This window comes from Coenobita brevimanus, chromosome 61, assembly GCF_032717465.1.
Source record: "Coenobita brevimanus isolate Jiangsu-jjx chromosome 61, ASM3271746v2, whole genome shotgun sequence".
NCBI classification, from domain to species: Eukaryota; Metazoa; Arthropoda; class Malacostraca; order Decapoda; family Coenobitidae; genus Coenobita; species Coenobita brevimanus.
In genome coordinates, this window is record NC_137014.1 from 39767790 (window position 1) to 39790910 (window position 23121).

Below are 23121 nucleotides of genomic sequence, written 5' to 3' on the forward strand. Positions count from 1 at the left end.
TTATTAGATGTGACCAGCCTGTATTCCACATTACTGAACGCGTTAAGTAATATTTCGGACAGACTACATATGATCTATCTTTCTTAGTGCTAACAAAATATTGTAAAAAATTGAGGGCTGGCCTGGATCCGCCGTGGTGCGGTGGTGGTGTGTCTGTCTCTCGTTCTGTGTTTACCGCCTGTCTAGGATTCGGAACGCGTGTTGGCGGACAGTTAAAGTGAATGCTGGTGACGTGAAGGTATGAAGCAGGTAGGAGGAATGCTCTGACCCAGGGAACAGGTTGTTGAGTATATGACCAGCTTTTTTTCGTAGGTATGCGTCAGTCTGCACATTCCCCGTTCATACCGCATACCGATATCATACACAGGCTCTGACACATGCAGTCATAGCCATTCCAAGAAGGGTCTTCACATGGATCACTCTCATTACAAACATACTTCTCCATTAGCACTTCGCCAGCGCAGGGGAAGAGTTAATTCCTACCATCAATCTCCCTCAGTATAACTGACTCCCACAACTACTTTCTTTCTTCCCCCTAGCGATTTAAGATTAACACATACGGTAATAAGACACAGAAAAGGTCTCCCCCCCCAAGAAAAAATAGAAAGTGAGTCTGAATAGTAAAGGAGAACACTGTGTCTGTCTCCGGGTGTAATGTGACCCAAGGACCAGGTGTGCCTCGGGAACAAGTATTTATAGATGTGTGTGTGTGTGTGTGTGTGTGTGTGTGTGTGTGTGTGTGTGTGTGTGTGTGTCCATTCCCGTACTAATGCCTCTTGTACCGGGTCGCCTGTTACCCCGATCCCAGTAAATGGAGTCCGGTATTTTTAGGGTCGCGTCCCCGGTGCAAAAAACAGGGAGCGGCGGAAGAGTTGGGCGTGATGAATTTGTGATGAGGCAGCCTTGATTTTTGTCCCGCTGCTGGGATGAGTTGTGTCGCGTTTGTCGTGTGTGTGTCTGTCGTTTGCTTGTGTGTGTGCGTGTGTGTGTGTGTGTGTGTGTGTGTGTGTGTGTGTGTGTGTGTGTGTGTGTGTGTGTGTGTGTGTTTCTTCGTCTCTCATCCAATCAGATAGCTTCGGTGACTTCAATTTCTCTAGAAGTTTTTACTGATTTCCGTTTTTTGTTCTAGTTTTACGTTTCTCTCTCTCTCTCTCTCTCTTTCTCTCTGATTCTTAAATTTTTGCAAATTAGCGATTAACCTTTTCTATTAATACCGGGACTGAAGCACCGAGAACGGACTGAAATATTTGTGTGATGTGTGTATCTGTGCAAGCGAGCGTCGTACACACACACACACACACACACACACACACACACCCTATCATTCTTTCTCTCTCTCTCTCTCTCTCTCTCCACCACTCTCCCCTTATCTCTCCTATTACCTTCGTCCCTCCCTCTCTCCTTCCCTTCTCCCCCATCACTCCCCCACCTCCCTCACCACCCCACGCCGCCCTGCCCCATGCACCTTTAACTCCCTGAGAGCCATTAGTTGGACCTATCTATACTCTCTCTCTCTCTCTCTCTCTCTCCGCATTTTCTCCCCTACCGTCATTTTCTCTCTCCTTGCTGCGTTTCTCTCACACTTTTCTCTCCATCTCCGTTTTCTCTCTCCTTATCTCTCAAGCCTCAGTGAGAAAGAGGATAGGGGGGAAGAGGGAAGGAGAGGAGGATGTAGAGGGGGAAGAGGAGGAAGTAGAAGGAGGGGAGAAGGAATGGTGATGAGAGGTAGGGGAAGGAAGTAGTTCAAAGGGATACAGAGGGAGTACAAAGGAATTCAAACAGCGACTGACTTACTGGTACCTCCGAGGCTGTCTGATGTAGTGTAGGTCAAAGACAAGGATAGACAAACAGGAAGGCTCCGGATGGGAAAGAGAAAAAGGAAAAAAAAGAGAGGAGGGAGGAGAGAAGTGGGAGGAAGAAGGAGAAACAAGAGTGAGGAGAAATGGGGGAGACGAGGAAAAGGAGAGAAGAGAAGGAAGGGGAAGGAGGGGAGGGAAAGTAGGGAAAAGAGATTAGAGGAAAGAAGGGAAAAAGGTGAGAGGAGAGGCAGGGGGGAGGGAGGGAAGGAGAGTAGGAAGGAAGGTAATGGAAGGGAAGGGCGCGGGAGAGGAGGCTAGGAAAGAGAGAGAGGAAGGAGGGGAGAACGAAGAAAGGAGGGGGGGGGGAAGGAGAATACGTGAGGGAAGAAGAAACGCAGAGGAGGAAGAAGAAAAGGGGGAAAGAAAAGAAAGACGGGAAACAAGAGGTTGAGGATGGGACGAAGAGGGAGGATAGGGAAAAAGAGTTAAGGGAAGAGGAAGAGGAAGTACAGGGGAAGGGAGAAAAGGTGAGGGAGAAAGGGAGTGAGGGAGAAGAAATGGGGAAGGGGTGAGGAAAGAAGAGAGAAAAAAGAGGAGAGAGGAGAAAGAGTCAATAAGGAGACGGGAATGAGGGAGGAGATGAGACAAGAGATGGGGGGAAGGAAGGGAGATGGGAGTGGGAGGGGAGAATGGGGGAGGGAGAATGGGAGAGGAGAGAAGGAAGGAAAAAGAAGAGAGTGAAGAGGAGGTAAAGGGAGAGACATAGAAAGAAAGAGGAGGGTAGTGAAGGAAAGAATGGGCTAAGGAGAGGAAGAATTGTAAAGGGTTGAAGGAGTGGAGAAAGGGTGGGAGAAGAAACAGAGGGAGAGGGAGGAAGAGGAAGAGAAAAGGGGGAGAAGTTGGGCAAGGAGGATGAAAGCGAAGAAGAGAGGGAGGAGGAAGGGAGAGATGAGGGAGGGGATGAGGAGAGAGGGGAGGGGAGGGGATGAGAAGGGTAAGAAATGAGAAGAAAGGGAGGTCTGGCTGGCAGGGAAGATATGACACAAGCGGTAAAATGCTTCGGTAAACACGACCCTCTGTCTGGGTAGGATGGGGAGGGAGGAGGGGGTAAGAAGGGGAGGAGGGAGGGGAAGGGAGGGGGCTGGGAGCTGGAGGGGAAGGGGTGAGAAAGAGGAAATGGAAGGAGCTGAGATGGTGTGGTGATGGGTAGCGGGGAGAAGGGGAAGGGAAGGAGGAGAAGGAGGGAAGGGAAAGGGAAGGGAGGGGAAGGGAAGAGAGGAGCCAGTTAGTCAGAAATAGATTCACACCTATCGACTGCACGATGTGATTAAGGCAGATTACTACTATGGGTTCTGAGCTGAGAAATGAGGAGGAAAAAAAAAAGATGGGAGGAGGAATGAAGGAGGGAGGGAGGAGGAATAAAAAAGGAAGGGAGGAGGAAGAAACAAGGAAGAGAGGGGGATGATATGAAGATGTAAGGAAGACAGGATGAAGAGGGAGGAAGCGGGGAGGACGAGAAGAGGGTGGCACAGGAAGAAGAGGGTACGGTGAGGGGGGGTTTGAGATGAGGGGCTGGGTAAGAGAAACTAGGTCAGGGTGGTGGCGGGGTGAGGGGGATGAGAAAAGGTCAGGGTTAAATGTAGTGAGGGTGTGGTTTTGTGTGGGGGGTCAGTAGGTGAGGATGGAGGATAAAGAAAAAAAGAATGAGCTCGGCATGGAGGATGAGACTTTAGGTGTGTGTGTGTGTGTGTGTGTGTGTGTGTGTGTGTGTGTGTGGAGAATGAGAGAGAAAGGCAAAAGGAGCAGTGAGAGAAGACAAGCCAAAAATAAGAATAAGTATATATGCTTGTGATCTGCTTATGTGGAGAGTCGAAATTAAAATCATGTGTGTCAGAGTTATTGAAGGGTAAATATAGTCTCTCTCTCTCTCTCTCTCTCTCTCTCTCTCTCTCTCTCTCTCTCTCCCAATTAACAAGGCTCTTTCGTGCTATTCCCGTTACAGTTTTAAGGCGAGAAGTGCTTGCTTGAAGAGAGAGCGAGCGAGAAGGTCAAAGGTCAGGAGAGATAGCAAGGTCAAAAAAATACAGTGATATGTAACGGAGAGGTGTGTGTAAGAGGGTCTGGAGGTGCAGCAGAGAGAGAGAGAGAGAGAGAGAGAGAGAGAGAGAGAGAGAGAGAGAGAGAGAGAGGGGTGAAAGAAAACGTACAGACTGATATGCAAGAGGCAGATGTGAGAATTTGACAGCCAAGAGAGAGGTGTGTGGAAAAGGACGTGAAGTACTGTGAGGAATGTACAGCTTAAAGATACAGTTAAATCTCCGTCATAAATCGCCAATTTTAAAGATATTCTATTTTGCTATGAGGTCTCCAATATGATATAAAAAAATTCCTGTTTTATTTCCCCTAATGACGTCTTTTGGCATGATGTATTTCCCGCTGTCACCAGACGATTTTACGGAGCCCAGGAGAGACTTCGAACATGGGAGATAACAATAATAATAAAAAAAAAGTCCTTAGGTTGAGGGGACTGAAGGAAAATGGTGACACAGATGCTGGTTTGCCTATTTCCCACAATTCGTAGTACCAAAATTTATGGAAAACAGTGTGAAATTAAATGACACACTCCTGGCTTACAATGATACCTGCTTGTGTGTGTCTTAGTATCCATCTTGTATTATTAGTGTTTTTTTTTTTTTTTACACCTTCGTTCACTCGTAAAAAAATTCCATGAAAGCTTTTCTGTTCTGTACTGCGTTTTTATTTTTTGCTACCTTGGATTCGAGGGCTTAGAGAGCGAAGGGAGGATTTTACTTTTACTACTACTACTACTACCGCTACTACCATCACCACCAACCACTACCACTACTACTATCACCACTGATTGTTGCTGGTACTGGTGGTTATATTATTATTATTATTATTATTATTATTATTATTTATATTACCCCTAGTACTAAAAAAGCGTCCCATATAAATCTTACGGTCAGTGTTGGTTACAGTATACCGATATTGCCCTTAAGCCATCACTCACCCTCATCCCAATTCCCATCCATCTCACCCTCATCCTCACTCCCTTCATCCGTCTTACCTCCTTCTCCTCCTCCTCTCCTCCCTTTCCTCCCTCTCTTCTCCTTATTCTTCCATCATCCATCTCTCCCTTTTTTATTCCTTCTACTTTTCCTTCTCCTCTCTTACTTTCCTCGTCTTCTCTCAACTCTCATCCATTTCACACTTATTTTCCTTTCAGCCATCTTCCTGCTTGTTATTAGATATCCTTTCCCTATCCTGTCTTTCCTCTTCCTCCCCCTTCGCCCCTTTCTTCCTCCTCTTCTCTCTTACCCCTCCTCCTCCTCCTTCTTCTTTTCTTCACCTGTTCCTACACACCCTCACACATCCCATCCTCATTTTTGCTTCATTCTTCTTTCATCTTGATGCTGGTCTTCCTCCCCCCTCCCATCTCTCCCTTTCTCTTCCTCCACTCCTATCTCCCTCATTCCCTCTTTACACACACACACACACACACACACACACACACACACACACACACACACACACACACACACAACCCCCACACAACCCCCCCACACAATCCCCTCTCCTCCTACTCACACATAGCTTCACCTTCCATCCCCAAGGACACAAAGTTCATCCTCACCGATAACAAACACAAACACACAATGCAAGGGGAATGGAGCAGCCTTCGAGGACAGCCAGGCCCCTTTCCAACTGCTTCAACTATCTGGAAAGCAATGACAACAAAGAGGGAGTCGCATCTCAAACTTCGTGTTGTAGAAAACGTTACATCCCGCTGCATTCAAGGGACAACTTACCTATTTTATTTTCGGTTGGACTAATATGAAGGAGTATATTTTGCCGAAGGGTTATAACATCTGCAAATCCCGTGTTGTAGAAAACGATCTAACACATATATTTTTACACCAAAGGGATCGTATAATTTATTTATTTTTTGGTAAGGCTTAGTGGATCTGGAACTTTGTGTTGTAGAAAATGTATAGAACAGGCCGCTGCTTCCAAGGGTTTACTGATTAATTTTTTTGCATCTCGGTCTCCTGGTTGCTGAGGTATGAAATGGGTGCAAGATAATTAATGCGTAAAGGGTGAGAGTTCAGAAATGGGTACAGAAATGAGTACAAAAGTGGGCACGGAAAAAAGTACAAAAAGGGGCACAGAAATTAGTATAAACAGGAGTACAGAAATGGGTACCAAAGATAATAGAGAAATAGGTACACAAATCGGTACAGGTAATACTCGTCGGTACAGGGTATCGTTACAGAAATATGAAATGGATAGAGGGTATGGGTACAGAAATAGAGCAGTTATTTTTTTCATCATCATCATCATCGTCATCATCGTCATTTACATTTCACTCCTAATTCCCTCTCTTGAGATGAGGTGAGGCGGGTGTTGGGCATAGAAATATTAAGAGCCACAAGCCAAACAAAGCAAGAAAATAAATAAACAAATAAATAAATAAATACATAAACCAGAGCTAAAAAAACAGAATCATCCAGAGTGAGACTAGTGTAACATCTTCAGCTCGAGGATGTCATTTTATTTCTTGCTGGTAACGGACGATTTTTTTTTTTTTAGCTTGTAAGAGTACCCTATTAGTAGAGGGGTTAGTGAAGGCTATGTCTAACTTTTCAAGCCCTAAAAATCTCTCCCAGACCGAATAAAATCGTCTGGTGGTGCTATATCTAACTGTTCTAGCTGTAACAATCCCTCCCAGGCCGAATAAAATCGCCTGGTGGTAAATATAACACGTATTCGTAGAAAAGGAAATTTGTTCACGTTTGGAATGATGTCTAACAGTGAAGGGATTAATGAAAGCCATATCCAATCCCTCCAGTTCTAAAAATTTCCCCTCAGATAAACGAAATCGTCTGGAAATAGCACGAATAAAATAAAAACACGCCCTCGTAGTGATGGGGAGAAAATATGTAGGCTCTACTTCCGCAGTTCCATCATGAAAGGTCTCCCCTCGTGACACACTGGAGTTTATGCTTTCTTCTCCCTTCTCTACCAGACGCTTCTCTTAAGATGCTTGGAATATTTCTGGTGGTAGCGAGAATTTTGTAAGACGTCCTCGTAGCGAAGTGGTTGAGTACACACGGTTTATGCTAACAATCCCCCCTTTTCCCTACCCTCTCTCTCTCGCTCTCTCTCTCTCTCTCTCTCTCTCTCTCTCTCGGGTTGTCTTTCTTCTTATCACCTGCACATTTCAAAGTGTATCACCTGCGTTTCAAGTTTCCCAGCGGTAGAAAATGCAAGATCCCTCAGCTCCTCAAGGGTAACAGAAAATTTTTGCTTCAGTCTTTCCTACGAAATTTTATACTTTATTTCTCTGTACGTGAATAAGTAACAATTCCGTCTCAATTCCTTTACCTTCTCCCTCGTCCCTCCTTCTCTTTTGCCTTGCTACGTTCTGTCTTGCCCAGTCTTGCCTTCCCTTGCCTTGCCCTGTCCTTTTCCGTCCTGTTCTGTCCTGCCTTGCCCTGCCCTGCTGTGTCATGGTTTTCCTTGTCTTGCCTTACCCTGTCCCGTCTTGACTCCACCTGTCCTGCCCTGTCCTGCTTCCCCGGGTCCCTGAAGGAGAGAGTAAACAAACATTGCGTCCCTTGTGCCAGCTGGTGTTACTGCCTCGCTCAAGGTCCTGCCTCGCTCCCGTGCCTCACACCTCTGCCTAATCCTGCTCACCCCCTGCCTCTCATTTCTACCTCACTCCCCTACTTCACACGCTTGCCTCACCCTGCCTCACACCCTTCCCAAACCCCTCTGCCTCACCTGGCCTCAACCTTTGCCTCACCCTCTGTTATTCCTCCTCCCTCGGTCTCATAACCCTGCCAAACCCTACCCTACCCTCCTGCCTCACCCCCAGCCTCACAACCCTGTCATACAACCCTGCCTCAATTCCTTGGTCACTTGCCTCATCCTGTCTCACACCTCTGCCTCACACCATTGTCTCACCCTGACATCTTTCCCCAAATCTCTCCATAACCCTGATTCGCACCCCTACCTCACCCTGCCTCACTTCCGTGCCTATCCCTGTTTCGCATCTGTGTCTCACCCTGCCTCACACCCCTGCTTCACCCTCCCATAAAACCTTGACTCATCTTACCTCATCTTCACCCTGTCTCCCCTGCCTCACCCTCAACCTGCCTCCCTATCTCACTCTTAACCTGCCTCCCTACCTCACACTCAGCCTGCCTCCCTGCCTCATCCTCAGTCTCCCTCCCTACCTCATTCTCAACCGGCCTTACCCTCAACCTGCCTTACCCTCAACCTGCCTTACCCTCAACCTGCTTCTCTACCTCCTTACCTCCTGCCTCACCACACAATCCACTCTGCCGTCCCTACCTTCCCTTTATGACCTAGTATATCCTATCAGTATTTTTTACACCCCTCTGCCTCTCCTTCCCCTCTTATCACTTCTTGCCTCACTTCCTCCTTTCTCCTGCCTCGCCTCCCACGTCAGAGAGAGAGAAAGAGAGAGAGAGAGAGAGAGAGAGAGAGAGAGAGAGAGAGAGAGAGAGAGAGAGAGAGAGAGAGAGAGAGAGAGAGAGAGAGAGAGAAATCGTAGGAGGACAGACTGGGTTAAAGTTCATAGGCTGAGTATATTCCTATTTTATGTCTGCTCTCTCTCTCTCTCTCTCTCTCTCTCTCTCTCTCTCTCTCTCTCTCTCTCCCTGGCCATACTGCAGTTACCTTCACGTCTTCAAAGGTATCTCACATCATTTCATTTCCTACCTACAAAAGAAGCCTTACAAGCAGTGCCTATCTACTGCACGAGGGTCATGAAGGCAGACAGTGAGTTCCTGATAAGTCTAAATAATAAATGTTACTTCCAGGTCCCTAATTAGGCTGCTGGGTGAACAGGGACAGGAGGGAAACAAACTTAGTCTTCGAGTCTGACCGGTCCAAGAAACGAAAAAGAGGGAGGAGTAGTTTCGGGGACGGGAGTAGGGAAGGGAGGAAGAGAGAAGGAACGAAGGGAGTGGAAAGGGAAAAGGGGAAACGGGGCTTGGGGTGGAGAGGGGAGGGAAGGGGAGTTTGGGAGGGAGGAGTTTGGAGGGAAGGAGTTTGGAGGGGAGGAGTTTGGGAGTGAGGGGTAGAGTTTGGGAAGGAAGGGAGGAGTTTGGAGGAGAAGGAAGGTGTTTGGATGAGATGGAAGAAGTTTGGGAGAGAGGTGGGGAGTTTGGAAGAGAGGGGAGAAGTCTGAGAGAGAGGGTTGGAATTTGGGAGAGAGGGGGGGAAGTTGGAAGAGGAGGGAGGAGTTTGGGATAAATGGGAAGAGTCTGGGAGAGAGGGGAGGAGTTTGGGAGAGAGAGGGGTGGAGTTTGGGAGAGAGGGAGGAAATTTGGGCAAGAGAGGAGGAGTTTGAGAGAAAGAGAGGGAGGAGGGGAAGAAGGGGCTAGAAAGGGGAGAGGGGAAGAGAGGGGTAGAAGGGGGAGAGGGGAAGAGGGGGTAGAAGGGAGAGAGGGGAAGAAGGGGGTAGAATGGGGAGAGCGGAAGAGGGGGGTAGAAGAGTGAGAGGAAAAGAGGGAAGGGGCCTGATGATGGAGAGGGAGAATATTTGGGCATGGGAGGATTTTGGGAAGGGTGGCGGGGAGAGAGGAATGGAAGGGTGTAACGGGGAGAGGAGAGGAGTTTGGTGGATGGAAAGGGGAAGGGAGGAGGGGAGACAGGAACAGGGTAGTGGACGAGGGAGAGGGAAGGGGACTTAAGATGGAAAGGAGCGAGAGGAGATGAACGGGGGGATGGGAGAGGGAGAATGGAGTAATCTGAGGGGATGGGAAGGGGAAGTAAGGAGAGGAGAGGGGACTTGGGGGTGAAAGAGGGAGAGGGAAAGGAACTGGGGTATGGAATGGGGGAAAGAGGAGGGGGATTGGGGGATGAGAGGGGGAAGGGAAGATGTAAGGGACTAGGAGGGATGGAGGCAGGGATGGAGGGTGAGGGGAAGGGGAGCGGGGACAGTGAGCGTTGATGATAACCTAACCTGACATAACCGAACCTAACTCAATAAAATCTACAGTTTGTTTGGCTCTCTTGGCTAACTCGGTGTTGTAGTTCCTTTATTTTTTCAGCCCTAGCATGTCATTTCTCTTATAAGTCTTGCTATATTCTGATCATTTTCAGTTTAGGAGAGACATTTCGAAATGGAGTGGTTAAATACAAGCTTCTTTACCTCGTTCAATACCTTGGGGCTTTCCTAATAGCACCAAAAATGAGGTCCTAATGGCACAAAAAATATCATAATAAAGGCCTGTAATTTTAGTCTATCGACTGTGCGAGGGTCATCGAAATGAAGGTACTAATATAAGCGTTCCTGTGTACCGGTATGTCTTAAGAAATTTATAAGGCTCACTAAATTCCCTTTGCCCCTACTTTACATGGGCTGTCTCCTAATATGAACCAAATCGTATTCTATTCGGATTAAATTCAAAACATCTCTTCCTTAGCGATTTATTCCGCACATTGCACCTCAGTAGTCCCTTGTACGTCTGTGATGTAAACATTGCCGATATCAGCGTGAGTAGATTTATGGAAGAAAATGGTTAGGTCTAATATGCAAAAGTAAATCGCTAGATGTGGTCAACAGTGCTACCTAGACGACGACCCACATTCTAAATCTGATCATGTACGTCGAAGAAAAAAAAAAGCTGAGGAAGAACACTCTGATTCACCGCGTTACGTTTAGGGCAAGCCGTTTTTCACTGCAAGACATAATGTGCATGGCAGTGAGAAAGGGAGTGTCCAGAATGTGACCCAGTGAAGATAATTGTGTGTGTGTGTGTGTGTGTGTGTGTGTGTGTGTGTGTGTGTGTGTGTGTGTGTGTGTGTGTGTGTGTGTGTGATCTAATCCTAGACTATATAATCGAACAATTTGCATTCTGAAGTTAATTTCTGCCCTAGTGTGAATGGCAATGCTTTCTGCCACACCCTGCATTATCTTACCTTACCGTGCCTCACCCTGCCGCACCCTGACTCATCCTGCCTTACCCTACTTCATGCTACCGTGCCCTGACTCATCCTGCCTTACCCTAACTCAAGCTACCTTACCCTGCTCACCCTGCCCTACCCTGTCTCAACCTATTTTGCCCTGCCTCACCTCCCCTCACCCTGACTGACCCTGCCTCACCCGGCCATAAAATCATTATCATTCCTACAGCTAATGATTACGTGCCAGTCAATTTTGCTTATTTATGCATGGTTATCCTCACTGAGAAAAATTATTACCCTCATTACTCTATTTATGAATTAATGAGCTGTCACTAATTGTAATAGGCTATATCAATTACCTTACACATTTGCCCCGCCATGATTTTACGACAGTCGTTTCGTTTCTCGCCAGTTTATCCAATCCGAAATCATGACGTCATACACTGCATTACTTTAGGAGATGAATTTGTAGGTTGTTTCATGTTACATGTACGGGGGAGTAATTGTAGCCATGCGTTTGGACAAGTAACGGGTCTGACAATGGTAGTTACTGACTCATCGGACAAAGGTAATGGTAACAATAATCACTGGCTTGTCAGGTGATGATAATGCTTTCATAATGCTAGGCTAATCGTAGTCATGGGGTCAATTAATGGTGATGGCACTAAAAGTCGTAGGTTGTCTGACAATGGTAATGGTAATCTTGGTCATAAGCTTGTCAGGCGCTGGTAATGATAACAGTAGTCATAGGCTTGTCAGGTAAGGGTATTCGTAGTTACAGGCTTGTGGAGAGTCATGAATAAACATATAATACACGCGGAACACATGAATAAGATCATACAATGGCTGCTTCCCGATACACCAGCAAACAACCGCTTTGTATTCATAGGCATTTTGTTGTTGTGGAAATTATCGACAGACATAGTTCGGTGCTTTTTTAAAACTCCTGTTGCAAGTCAGAATGCACTTCCTTGCTCAAGATAGTAGAACTGTTTTCAAAACGTTGTTCAGATGAAAAAAGCACACTGGCAGCTCGCTCTCCTCCCTCCCGATGCACCCTCCCCTCCTCTCTCCCTCATTCCTCCTCCACTCTCTCCTCATTATCGTCTCCGCCCCCTCTCTCTCTCTGCCCTCCTCTAATATTCTGTCTCTCTCCCTCTCCTCTATCCCCCCTCCTCTCCTCCTCATCTTCAATCCCTCCATTTTCCTCCATCCCACATCTACAGCAAATAATGTGTTTTATTCTATTTACAGTATTCTGCTTACCTCTCAACCACACCTCCTCACTTCTTCCAGTTCCCCCTCAGCTCTTGTAAAATGTGCTGCCGTAGGTCCATGAAGAAGAAAATCGAATATTAAATCCAGAATAAAACCATCACCAATCGCCATGATAGTCACTCGTGGTGTCACCTAGCGGCAGCTTCCCTCACTAATGACTCGGTGTTTCGCGACAACAACACTGCTTCGATATTTAACTTGTTCGCTGTTTTAAATGCACTTGACATATAACCCGTAAACTCCTGCCCTCTCACTCACCTCCAGTTCTTATAAAACAGGTCACTGCAAGCCAGTGGAGAAGTAAACGGAATATTAAAACACGAGTAGCAAGAAGAACAGCCGTCGTGTTAAATATAAGAAGCATCACACCCACTATGGTCATTTTAGGTTATCCACACAATGCCTGTTATTAACCTACTGTATTTTTGGTCCATCTTTTATTACATTCAGTGCAACAAGTCTGCCCTAAGCTGATGAAATGGTGTGAGGGTAACATGAATATAAAGGAAAATAACGTCGTCCCACCACCCCGATACATTGTGTAGTAGGTGAGGTCTGCGTCAATCTACCACGACAGACAAAAATGACAGACCGATAGGCTTACATGGAGAGACACACAGTTGCGCACACACGTGCAGATGCAAAGTAGCGCACACATGCGTGAACATACACAAACGAGCACACAGATACACAGTTGTGCGCACACTGAAACACATGGACCGTTACACACATATACGGTTGCACACACATTGATTAACGCACATAAAAATACACATACGTAGCTGTACACACACACACACACACACACACACACACACACACACACACACACACACACAATCACACGAACACAATCACTGCAGCCTCCACGATTTTCCATGTTCTGTTTAATCTATTAGCATGTATATTTCGTTAAGAGTATTGCAGTTTACTTTCTGTCTTAAAAATCTATGCTCCTACTGGTCGACTGAATTCACCAATGTTCATCATCAACATCATCATCATCATCATCATCATTATCGTTCTCCTTATCATCATTATTTTGACTTTCATTCTCATTCCTCCTCCACATTATCATCACCATCACCACCCTATCACCATCATCACCATCATCATCATCATCGTCGTTCTATCCCATTTCGCGATAAGAGAGAGAATATAAAAAGAGATACGGGCATTAAAATAAAAACCCAAGCTCTGATAAACTGCCATTAGAGTAGCCAGGTAAAAGACTCTAATTGCTGTAATCTGCCCGATCCATCCCAGGTGCCCCATGACATTTACCGGAACACGTACACATACACAGGTACACAAAGCCATGTGCACATACAAAGGCACGCACACACATACACAAACACACACACAAAGAAACGCACACACATTCGCAGGCACACATACAAAGCCACGCGCACATACATACATACATATTAGGTTAGGATACTAGAATAAGAATTTGTGTGTGTATTGAACCACTGACTGCAATGAACAAATATGCCGAAAAATTATTACATACATACACACAGCAGACACAGACGGCTTCCATACATACACACAGCCCACATACACAAGACACATACAGATGCACAGACAGCACACATACACACATACATACACACAGCCCACATACACAAGACACATACAGATGCACAGACAGCACACATACACACATACATACACACAGCCCACATACACAAGACACATACAGATGCACAGACAGCACACATACACACATACAGTCACACAGCCCACATACACAAGACACATACAGATGCACAGACAGCACACATACACACATACATACACACAGCCCACATACACAAGACACATACAGATGCACAGACAGCACACATACACACATACATACACACAGCCCACATACACAAGACACATACAGATGCACAGACAGCACACATACACACATACAGTCACACAGCCCACATACACAAGACACATACAGATGCACAGACAGCACACATACACACATACATACACACAGCCCAAATACACAAGACACATACAGATGCACAGACAGCACACATACACACATACATACACACAGCCCACATACACAAGACACATACAGATGCACAGGCAGCACACATACACACACACATTCACCAGCACATACAGGCTTACACTCATACACAAATGTATTTATACAATGTATATACACATATACTGTACTCTCCACACAAATGCACACACAGCACACACATACATATGTACTGATACTGTACTCATTCCACATAAGCTATACACACACACACACACACACACACACACACACACACACACACACACACACACACACACACACACACACACACACACACAGAGTCATATACATCGTACATATAACGACACCACACATGCGAATGGACACAACACACATGCACGCACAGCACACACAACACATGTTCAGTACACAGACACACAGACACACAGACACACACACACACACACACACACACACACACACACACACACACAGTACAAGGCACATGCACTCCAACACATACAACTGTTCTCCCTCCTACCGCCACATACACTGCAACACACAAATACAGCGCACATACAAAAATACACATACAGGGGGTGGCTGAGTGGGTAGAGCGATGTGTTAGGGTTTATGTGGCTGACGATTCGATCCCACCTCTCTTCACCGCTCTTCCATATAGCCCCACCGATACGTCATTAAATCAACCCCACTGAAACCATAACACTCTATCTTCATTTGATATCCCGAGAGTATCACAGTACAGACGGTGAGTAGTAGTGCCCAAGTGATGACGATAAATCCATAATACTATAGCTGAGTGTGATGGGGATGATGGGTAATAGAATCTAAGTGCTGGGTGAAGTGTGAGGACTGCAGAGGACGAGGCCTTTGTTAGTGCATTGTACTGTAGGTGGACTGCTGGACCTCGGGAGTAGGGACGAAAAAAAACAAAACAAAAAGAAAAGAAAGGAAATAAAATAGAAAAAACTCCCACAAACATGTATCCTCCAAAGGCCACACACACACACACACACACACACACACACACACACACACACACACACACACACACACACACACACACACACACACACACACACACACACACACACACACACACTTACACTCTCCCCATATTGGTATTGCCCTGTCCCTAGCGCTACCCATCACTGACTATGGCGAGGACACCATAATATGTCGTCTACTGTGCAGACCCTAGAGACAGAGAAGCTACGCAGTCTCTGGGGTATTGTACAGGCTGGTCCGTAAATAGCGCTGCACTGCAAACTCAGTCGGGCGTATTGTGTGTATGTGTTTATGTGTATGTGTGTTGTAGGGGCGGCTCAGTCTGCTGGTGTGGCCTTTGGTGTGGCCGTGGGAGTAGGAAATGCGTAAATGATGCAAAATGACATTGAGCCGTCCAACAACACACACAAGCTCACCCAATGGAGTTGAAGAAAAGCGCTATATATGGACCACCCTGGATACCTCGTCACTTTACCTGACTCTCTACTTTCTCGTAATCCAACCCCTTCAAACTGAGGACAGAATCGCTGTTTGATTCTTGCTATTAACAGATGATTTTTTTCCCCGGTTCGTAGACGTTCTGAGCTTAAGGGCAACGAGAGATACATTTACTAACTCCAGTGTGGCAGTAGCTAGAACAGGTTAGGTTAGGTTAATTTAGGCTAGTTTAGTTTAGTTTAGGTTAAGTTTGGTTAGGTTAGGATAGATCAGATCAGGTTAGGTTAGATTAGTTTAGCTTAGGTTAGGTAAGGGTTAGGTTAGTTTAGTGTAGGTTAGATTAGGCTAGGTTAGGTTAGTTTAGATTAGGTTAGACCAGGTTAAGTTAGGCTAGGTCAGGTAAGGTTAGGATACTATGGGATCGACTAGTCATGTGATAGAGTTCTCTAAATAATTATTACCATCACAAGTACAAATGACCAGAAAAGCATATCAGAAATAATATAATAAATGGACACTCTTCCGGCCCATCAAAATCATTCTCGGTGATTCATTGCAATATACGTGTGGTACAAATATAATTTATGCAGATACTTTTGTTATTAATTTTATTAGAAGCCGTGCTCACATCACACTCTATTATTTCAGTATATCATGTGTGTATTATTGTACGCACGGAATGAAATTGTTTAGGTGGTGGAATTTATCACACTGAGAGAGAGAGGGGGCGGCTGTAGGATCGGGAGTTCTTCTTGAGCTGAATAAAATCGTCTGGCAGTGACAAGAAAATAGTACATACAAAGTCTTGGAACTGATATTTTTAACCAACTGGTATATTTTTCCACTCCCCTTCCTCCTCCATCATTGCCTATTGACAGCCATCTTCACCTTCCTTGTCCCTTCCCTCAACCCTGAGTAAAAACAATGGGAGACAACAGGAACCTTTTACAGTCTCAGGCAAGATTTTCATACAAGAAATTGGTATATACAGCTGGCGATCATACTAACACTTCATATATTAAAGGAGTTGTGTGTGTGTGTGTGTGTGTGTGTGTGTGTGTGTGTGTGTGTGTGTGTGTGTGTGTGTGTGTGTGTGTGTGTGTGTGTGTGTGTGTGTGTGTGTGTGTGTGTGTGTGTGTGTGTGTGTGTGTGTGTGTGTGTGTGTGTGTGTGTGTGTGTGTGTGTGTGTGTGTGTGTGTGTGTGTGTGTGTGTGTGTGTGTGTGTGTGTGTGTGTGTGTGTGTGTGTGTGTGTGTGTGTGTGTGTGTGTGTGTGTGTGTGTGTGTGTGTGTGTGTGTGTGTGTGTGAACCCTAGGGCGTCCCCACATAACCTCAAAACATGTGATCGACAAGATGAAATGATGTACAGGGTTAGAGCAGCCGCAATACACAAGTCTGAACGTTGGACGGACCCCTGAGTCTCCTTTCCTCCTGTCGATCACATGTCTGGAGCAAGCGTGGCTGCACCCTTAGGCGAGTTTCGTCCCGTCTTACTGTCTGATCTTAGGGGCTGTCGTGGGTATAGGTGCATCGTGTTTGGTAAGATCTGAGTGGGAGAACTGCTGAGACACTAGGCTGGGTGGATAGCTGGGTTTGTGGGTTTTAGTTTAGAGGGAAATTTCAATGATGGGATTAGATACAGCCTCCATTAACTCCTTCGCCAATAAAGCTCCGTCTAAAAGATGAATAGATCGTCAGGTTGATTGACAATAATGAAAAATGATGTCGATGTACTGAAGGGGTGAACTCAAGACTATTCGGCCCCTTCACAACGAGAAATTCTATCCCTCAGCTGAGTAAAATCGTGCGGTGGTAGCAAGAATAAATTCGTCTGATGGATAATGCTGAGAGGGCGGTTTCCCTGAGAGATGGAAATTTCAGAGGACTCTTACCAGTGTCAAGAGTAATAGGCTTCTGTGGTATTGGCGAGGTATTTGTGGTATGGCTGGCAGGAGCTACACACACATACACGCACACACACACACACACACACACACACACACACACACACACACACACACACACACACACACACACACACACACACACACACACACACACACACACACACACACACACACACACACTCATTACCGCTCCTTCTCCTCCCAACTGCGCGCATGAAGAGGCGATGATAATTAAGTTTAGCCGAGTTAGGGGTTAAGGAGGAGGCGAGGTAGTTAAGGGCCGGAGGAGAGAAAACGGGGAGAGGGGAGGGGGTTGGGATCCAGTCAAAGGGTGTGAAGGTCGCTGCCACTACTGCTGTTTTTCATTTAATCTTTTTCATTCAAGTGCACATTTTTTTTTAATCTCCAGGCAAATTTCTCTAGTTTTAGAGAGCGTCCCTGTCTCTCCTGAGGTGAAGAAAACTTACGTAGAGTAAAAATATACCTTGGGATTGGAGGGGTTTAGATGTTAACCGGGGAAACATTTCACTTCTCTGCTTCGTGTTTGTACAGTGCATCTTTGACACTGGTGGTGGGAAGGGCACTAATCATGAACATTATTACTGCAATGGTTATCATGGATTCCATAGTGAACTACATGCCTCCCCGGTGAAACTTACCACTATAGACTAGTTTCACACACCCACACACACCCACACCCACACCCACACCCACACCCACACCCACACATACACACACACACACGCATTTTTTATATATATATATATATATATATATATATATATATATATATATATATATATATATATCCACTGTGGCAGGGGTCAGCATTCTCGTGTGTTTAGGTGGCTCTGTAGCACAAAAATATTCTCATGTACAGTATGTAACACAGTTTATGCAGCCTACGGCCATATTTAACACGTACTTTACATGGAGTATATTTAAGTGTAAACGACGAATATACGGCATTGGTAGCACAACATAAAAAAAAAAATTCTACCTGTCTCTTGGGGATGCGAATCGATGTGCAACTTTAACCTGACTGCCGCTCTGGATCACTAGGGAAAACATCTATATTGATAAAATAATCTGTGTGTGTGTGTGTGTGTGTGTGTGTGTGTGTGTGTGTGTGTGTGTGTGTGTGTGTCTATTCCACCTTTATCTCGAAAACAGAAAAAGTTAGAGGCCTTAAACCACACACAGACACACACACACACACACACACACACACACACACACACACACACACACACACACACACACACACACAGACAGGGTTTCCACAGTAGTTCACCTTGATACTAGAATGTGTTCTCGGAAAAGGTAAAAACTGTAGGTCATCGGAGTGATGGCGTTTAGCACAGCAACATGCCATAAAAACGCTCGCTGTTGCCAATACACCGCACTGTATGGGAGTTATTCATGCTGTCAGCCATCATCGTAAGGGTCCGGGGCTAGGCTATTCAGGCCGGATGCTTACAGCGAAGGAACCAGTCATTCTTCCCTGAGCATCATTATATGTGCAGTAGATTCATGCCCCTCCCTCCCGTCGCTTGGAGTGTAACTCTTGTGTTTCACCTTCTGGAGCGCCTCAGTCAACCAGCACTAAAAATGTGGTGGTTTAGCAGTACCCAAGAGATGGCGTGATGATTTAGTGAGAGGGAACAACCACGCCATATGTGGAGGGATGGTGCCATTTAACTGATGGTCATTATTTGGCATCGGTTAAATACACCAAGCTTTTCTTCCTTATCTTTAACCGAGTATCATCGTTTACCATCGATCAACTGTGCGAAGATTTTTTTTTTTTTTAAATTTGCCTATTGTTTCAAACTGGTCATTATCAGTTACTACCGGTGGCCGCTGTGGTTTAGTAGGTTAAGGCATACACAATACCATCGATGGGTTAAGCGTTCGATTCCACCAAAGGCCAGTAGCTGAGGGCGTGAAGAGCATCCGGCCACAGAGCGTTACACATTTCAACGAAAGTCTTCTGGGTGGGAGAAACGTCTTAGCCCCTGCCAGAGAAAGGAGTGCAGGCGTAAAAAAATAATTGTCACCGCGTGGCACCAAATGACGCTCTCTTTGATGGACGTCAGCACCCATCACCTGACACGCCTACCCACTAATTACTACGGATTTTTGTTGCCGGGCGTGATTTATGAGTTGCTTCCTTGTGGCTCTGGCGTGTTCAGGCGCCACGTGACTCCGCCCCATTAATCACCCACACTGATTAGGCTTTAAGGCAGTGGTCATGTGTCAACCACTGTCATCTGCATAATTCATCCCGCTCAGTCTTCCCTTCCGACGCTGATGGACGCAGACATAATATAATAATCTGCATAATAAAGGATGACGTCTTCCTTATCGTAATTTTGCTATCTGTAGACGACTTCACTCAGCTCGGGCTAAAGTTTTGGAACTAGAAGGGTTAGATAGAGGCTCTTTTATCTCCTATACCAATCCCGGGCTCTTCTATGGTAAACGGCATTGTCTGTAAATCAAAATCATCATCATCATCATCACCATCATCATCATCATTATCGTCATCATCATCGTCGTCGTCATCGTCATCCATACCTGGTTTCCCCAGCTAAGGATGGGGTGACGTAAGGCAGAAAGCAAGGGGAAAAAAAAAACACAGAAGGAAAATTAACCAAAGTCCGTACAAGTGAACAGGTCAGCAGGCAGCAAGAGAAGTTAATTAAGGAAATGATCAACTCTCACGTCCAGAAATTAGCAAAAGAACGGAGATCATAAAAGTCAGTCGTTCCAAATTTACTTTCCGGCGACCTGGGCATAATCCGATTTTAATTACGGAGGCATTACGCAGACAGTCTCCTAAATCGGCCAAATATCGGTGAACGCGACGCCCGCCCGATTGCCAGGCCGATATTTAATTTTCAGTAGACGCAAAGATGGCTCGGAGTTCATACATTATGGATGATGGAGGGCGACGTGATTTTAAAAGCTTATTTCGGGTCTTTATTGTGGAAGCACACTTATGCACACTTGCACAACCTAACTTATACGTGGTGGACAAGTGCTTAAAGAATGGTCTGCTGTGTGAAACGACACGAGTTCATTTCCATGCTGTGGCAGGGAACGGTTTGATAATCTGATTTTTGTAACAACTAAACTTTACAAATCATTTACAAGAACCATCAACGTCATAAAAACGCCATTATAATGTAGACTGTGGGTATTAGCGCCGAAGTGGTGACATGTAAAGATATGAGGAACATAGAATTACTGCCATGCTTCAGGAACGGAATATGAAATCCACGCCCAGAGTCAGAAAAAAAAAAATGCACACATGCACATTCTGACTTGCATTTGCGCACGCAAGTATGCAAGCATATATATATATATATATATATATATATATATATATATATATATATATATATATATATATATATATATATATATATATATATATATATATATATTATAACCTCACATACGCACAGATGCGTGCACGTGCATACACACATACAGTACACCCACACCCACACATACACACGCGACAGCACATATACACATATGTGCACCACACTTAAATTCTCTCTCTCTCTCTCTCTCTCTCTCTCTCTCTCGTATCGGAGACCTGTCAATTCACGTAGGCAAATGACTTCGCATTGTTGGAACGTGGAGCACTCACAGTTTTTGAAAAGTACCCAAACTTCGCCAATCGTCCACAGCAAATACGTTAAATCCTTTCAAGGCAGGAGTGTATTTTTGTTGTTCTAGTACTCTGGGAAGGTTGCAGTATTCATCATCATCATCATCCGTAATACCATTATCATCATTATCATCATTATCGTCATTATCATCATCAATGTCGTCGTCATCTTCAGCACCATCATTGTCAGTTTTGCCACCATTATCACGAATCTCATCCCGGCTTCCAGAAATGTACCGTCAGTAAAAGTGGTTATTAATCCGGTATTTCTGGTAACTCAGCTTCGAATCCCGTTGTAACCAGAGGAGTTGTTAGCAGCAGCGAGGGCGTGTTTGTGGTTGTGTCTGTCTTAGTGTCTCTGTCTATCTGTCGTGGTTCTAACTCTTGAACGCTTTGCCCTAACAACTTATGATTATTAGTATTATTATTATTATAGACCCATGGGTCTTGATTATATATGAATTAAAATCGAAAATGAAGGTTACAGGACAAAGATCATGGACAATGTATCTGTCTCAAGCGGACGGAGTATAAATGAGCCAAATGAAGAATAACTGGTAAGGAAAATGGCAAAATGAAAATGCAGTACTGTACTAGCATATACTCATTATGAAAGGTGCGTATTAATGGCGAAGTGGTGACATGCAAAGGTGTGTGAATAATCAGGAATAAAAAAAAAATTGCGATATTACTATTATTATTTCGAACTTCATACTTTTCTTCCTAAGACTCGTTGATGCAACCTTATTATTATTATTATTATTATTATTATTTTTTTTTTTGGTGTGTGTGTGGAGCTCTGACTGAACCAAAATTAACTAAGCATCTCCCCCATCCTTCTCTCCCTCACTCTCTCCGTTTTTCAGGTTTTTCTCTCTTCATTACCTCTCTCTCACTTCGGTCTCCTTTTTTTCTCTTTACTCGCGAGACAGCCTTTTCAAATTTTCGATACAGGCCGTAAAAACCATATAATAACCCCCAAATAAATAAATGAATAAATAAACAAATAAATTACTATCCAGGTAAAGGCAGGTAATATATACAGCACAGGTACAGTAAGAGGCGAATTTACTTTAGACGTGCACTTGTTTTGTGCTGTGTTTTAAATGGATTACAAATACACGCAAATGCATGTGTTTGCATAAAAGAAGCAGGGATTGAGAAAAATTATGCACTAGCTTTCAAATGCCACCCCCCTTCCTCTCTCTCTCTCTCTCTTTCATCTTTAAGTTGCTACAGACTATGAATACAAACGAGATCCACTCCCAGGTTTACTAATACATGAATATTTTATGCATTTCGTGTCATACTCCCCCCCCTTCTCTCTCTCTTTCTCTCTCTCTCTCTGTATCCCCCATTTTTCTCTCTTTCACTACCTCTCTGTCTCTCTTTTTTCTCTCTTCCCTCTGTTTTCCTGTTTTCTCTCTTTACTGGTCTTTTCTCCATTTCTTACCTATTTCTCACCTTCTCTCCTTTTTACTAATTCCTCTTCTCCTTTCCTCTTTCCTCAACACACTTTGTCTTCTTTTTTATTTCTCCTTCTCTCTTCTTTCTCCACTCCTCTCTTTCTCTCTTTTCACCAACCTTTCCCATGGCTCTCTATCTCTCCCTCTTTTTGCTGTTTTCAAGAATCTCTCCTTTCTCTTCCTCTGTGTCTCATCTCATTTTCTTTCTGCAACATCCTCCTGTTATCCCTCTCTATCTACTCCTTCCTCTTTCCCTCTCTCTCGCCTCTTATTTTCTCTCTTCCGCATTACTTTCTTCCTTTTTTTTTCAGCAATGACAGCAATCCACAGAGATGATTCACTTTACTAGTTCCTGGATAACTGTGAACATTTCTGCATCTAACTCATCCTACGGTTACTATTTTTTTCTAGACTATTATTTTTTGTATCCTAAGAAGCTCTGACTTAATCATTCTAGATATTATTATCATTTCAGAATTCTGTGAAGGGACTGCATTAGATTTAACACACTGAGTTTCATTTTGTGTGTAATTAAATAAACAATAGATAAAATAAATTATATA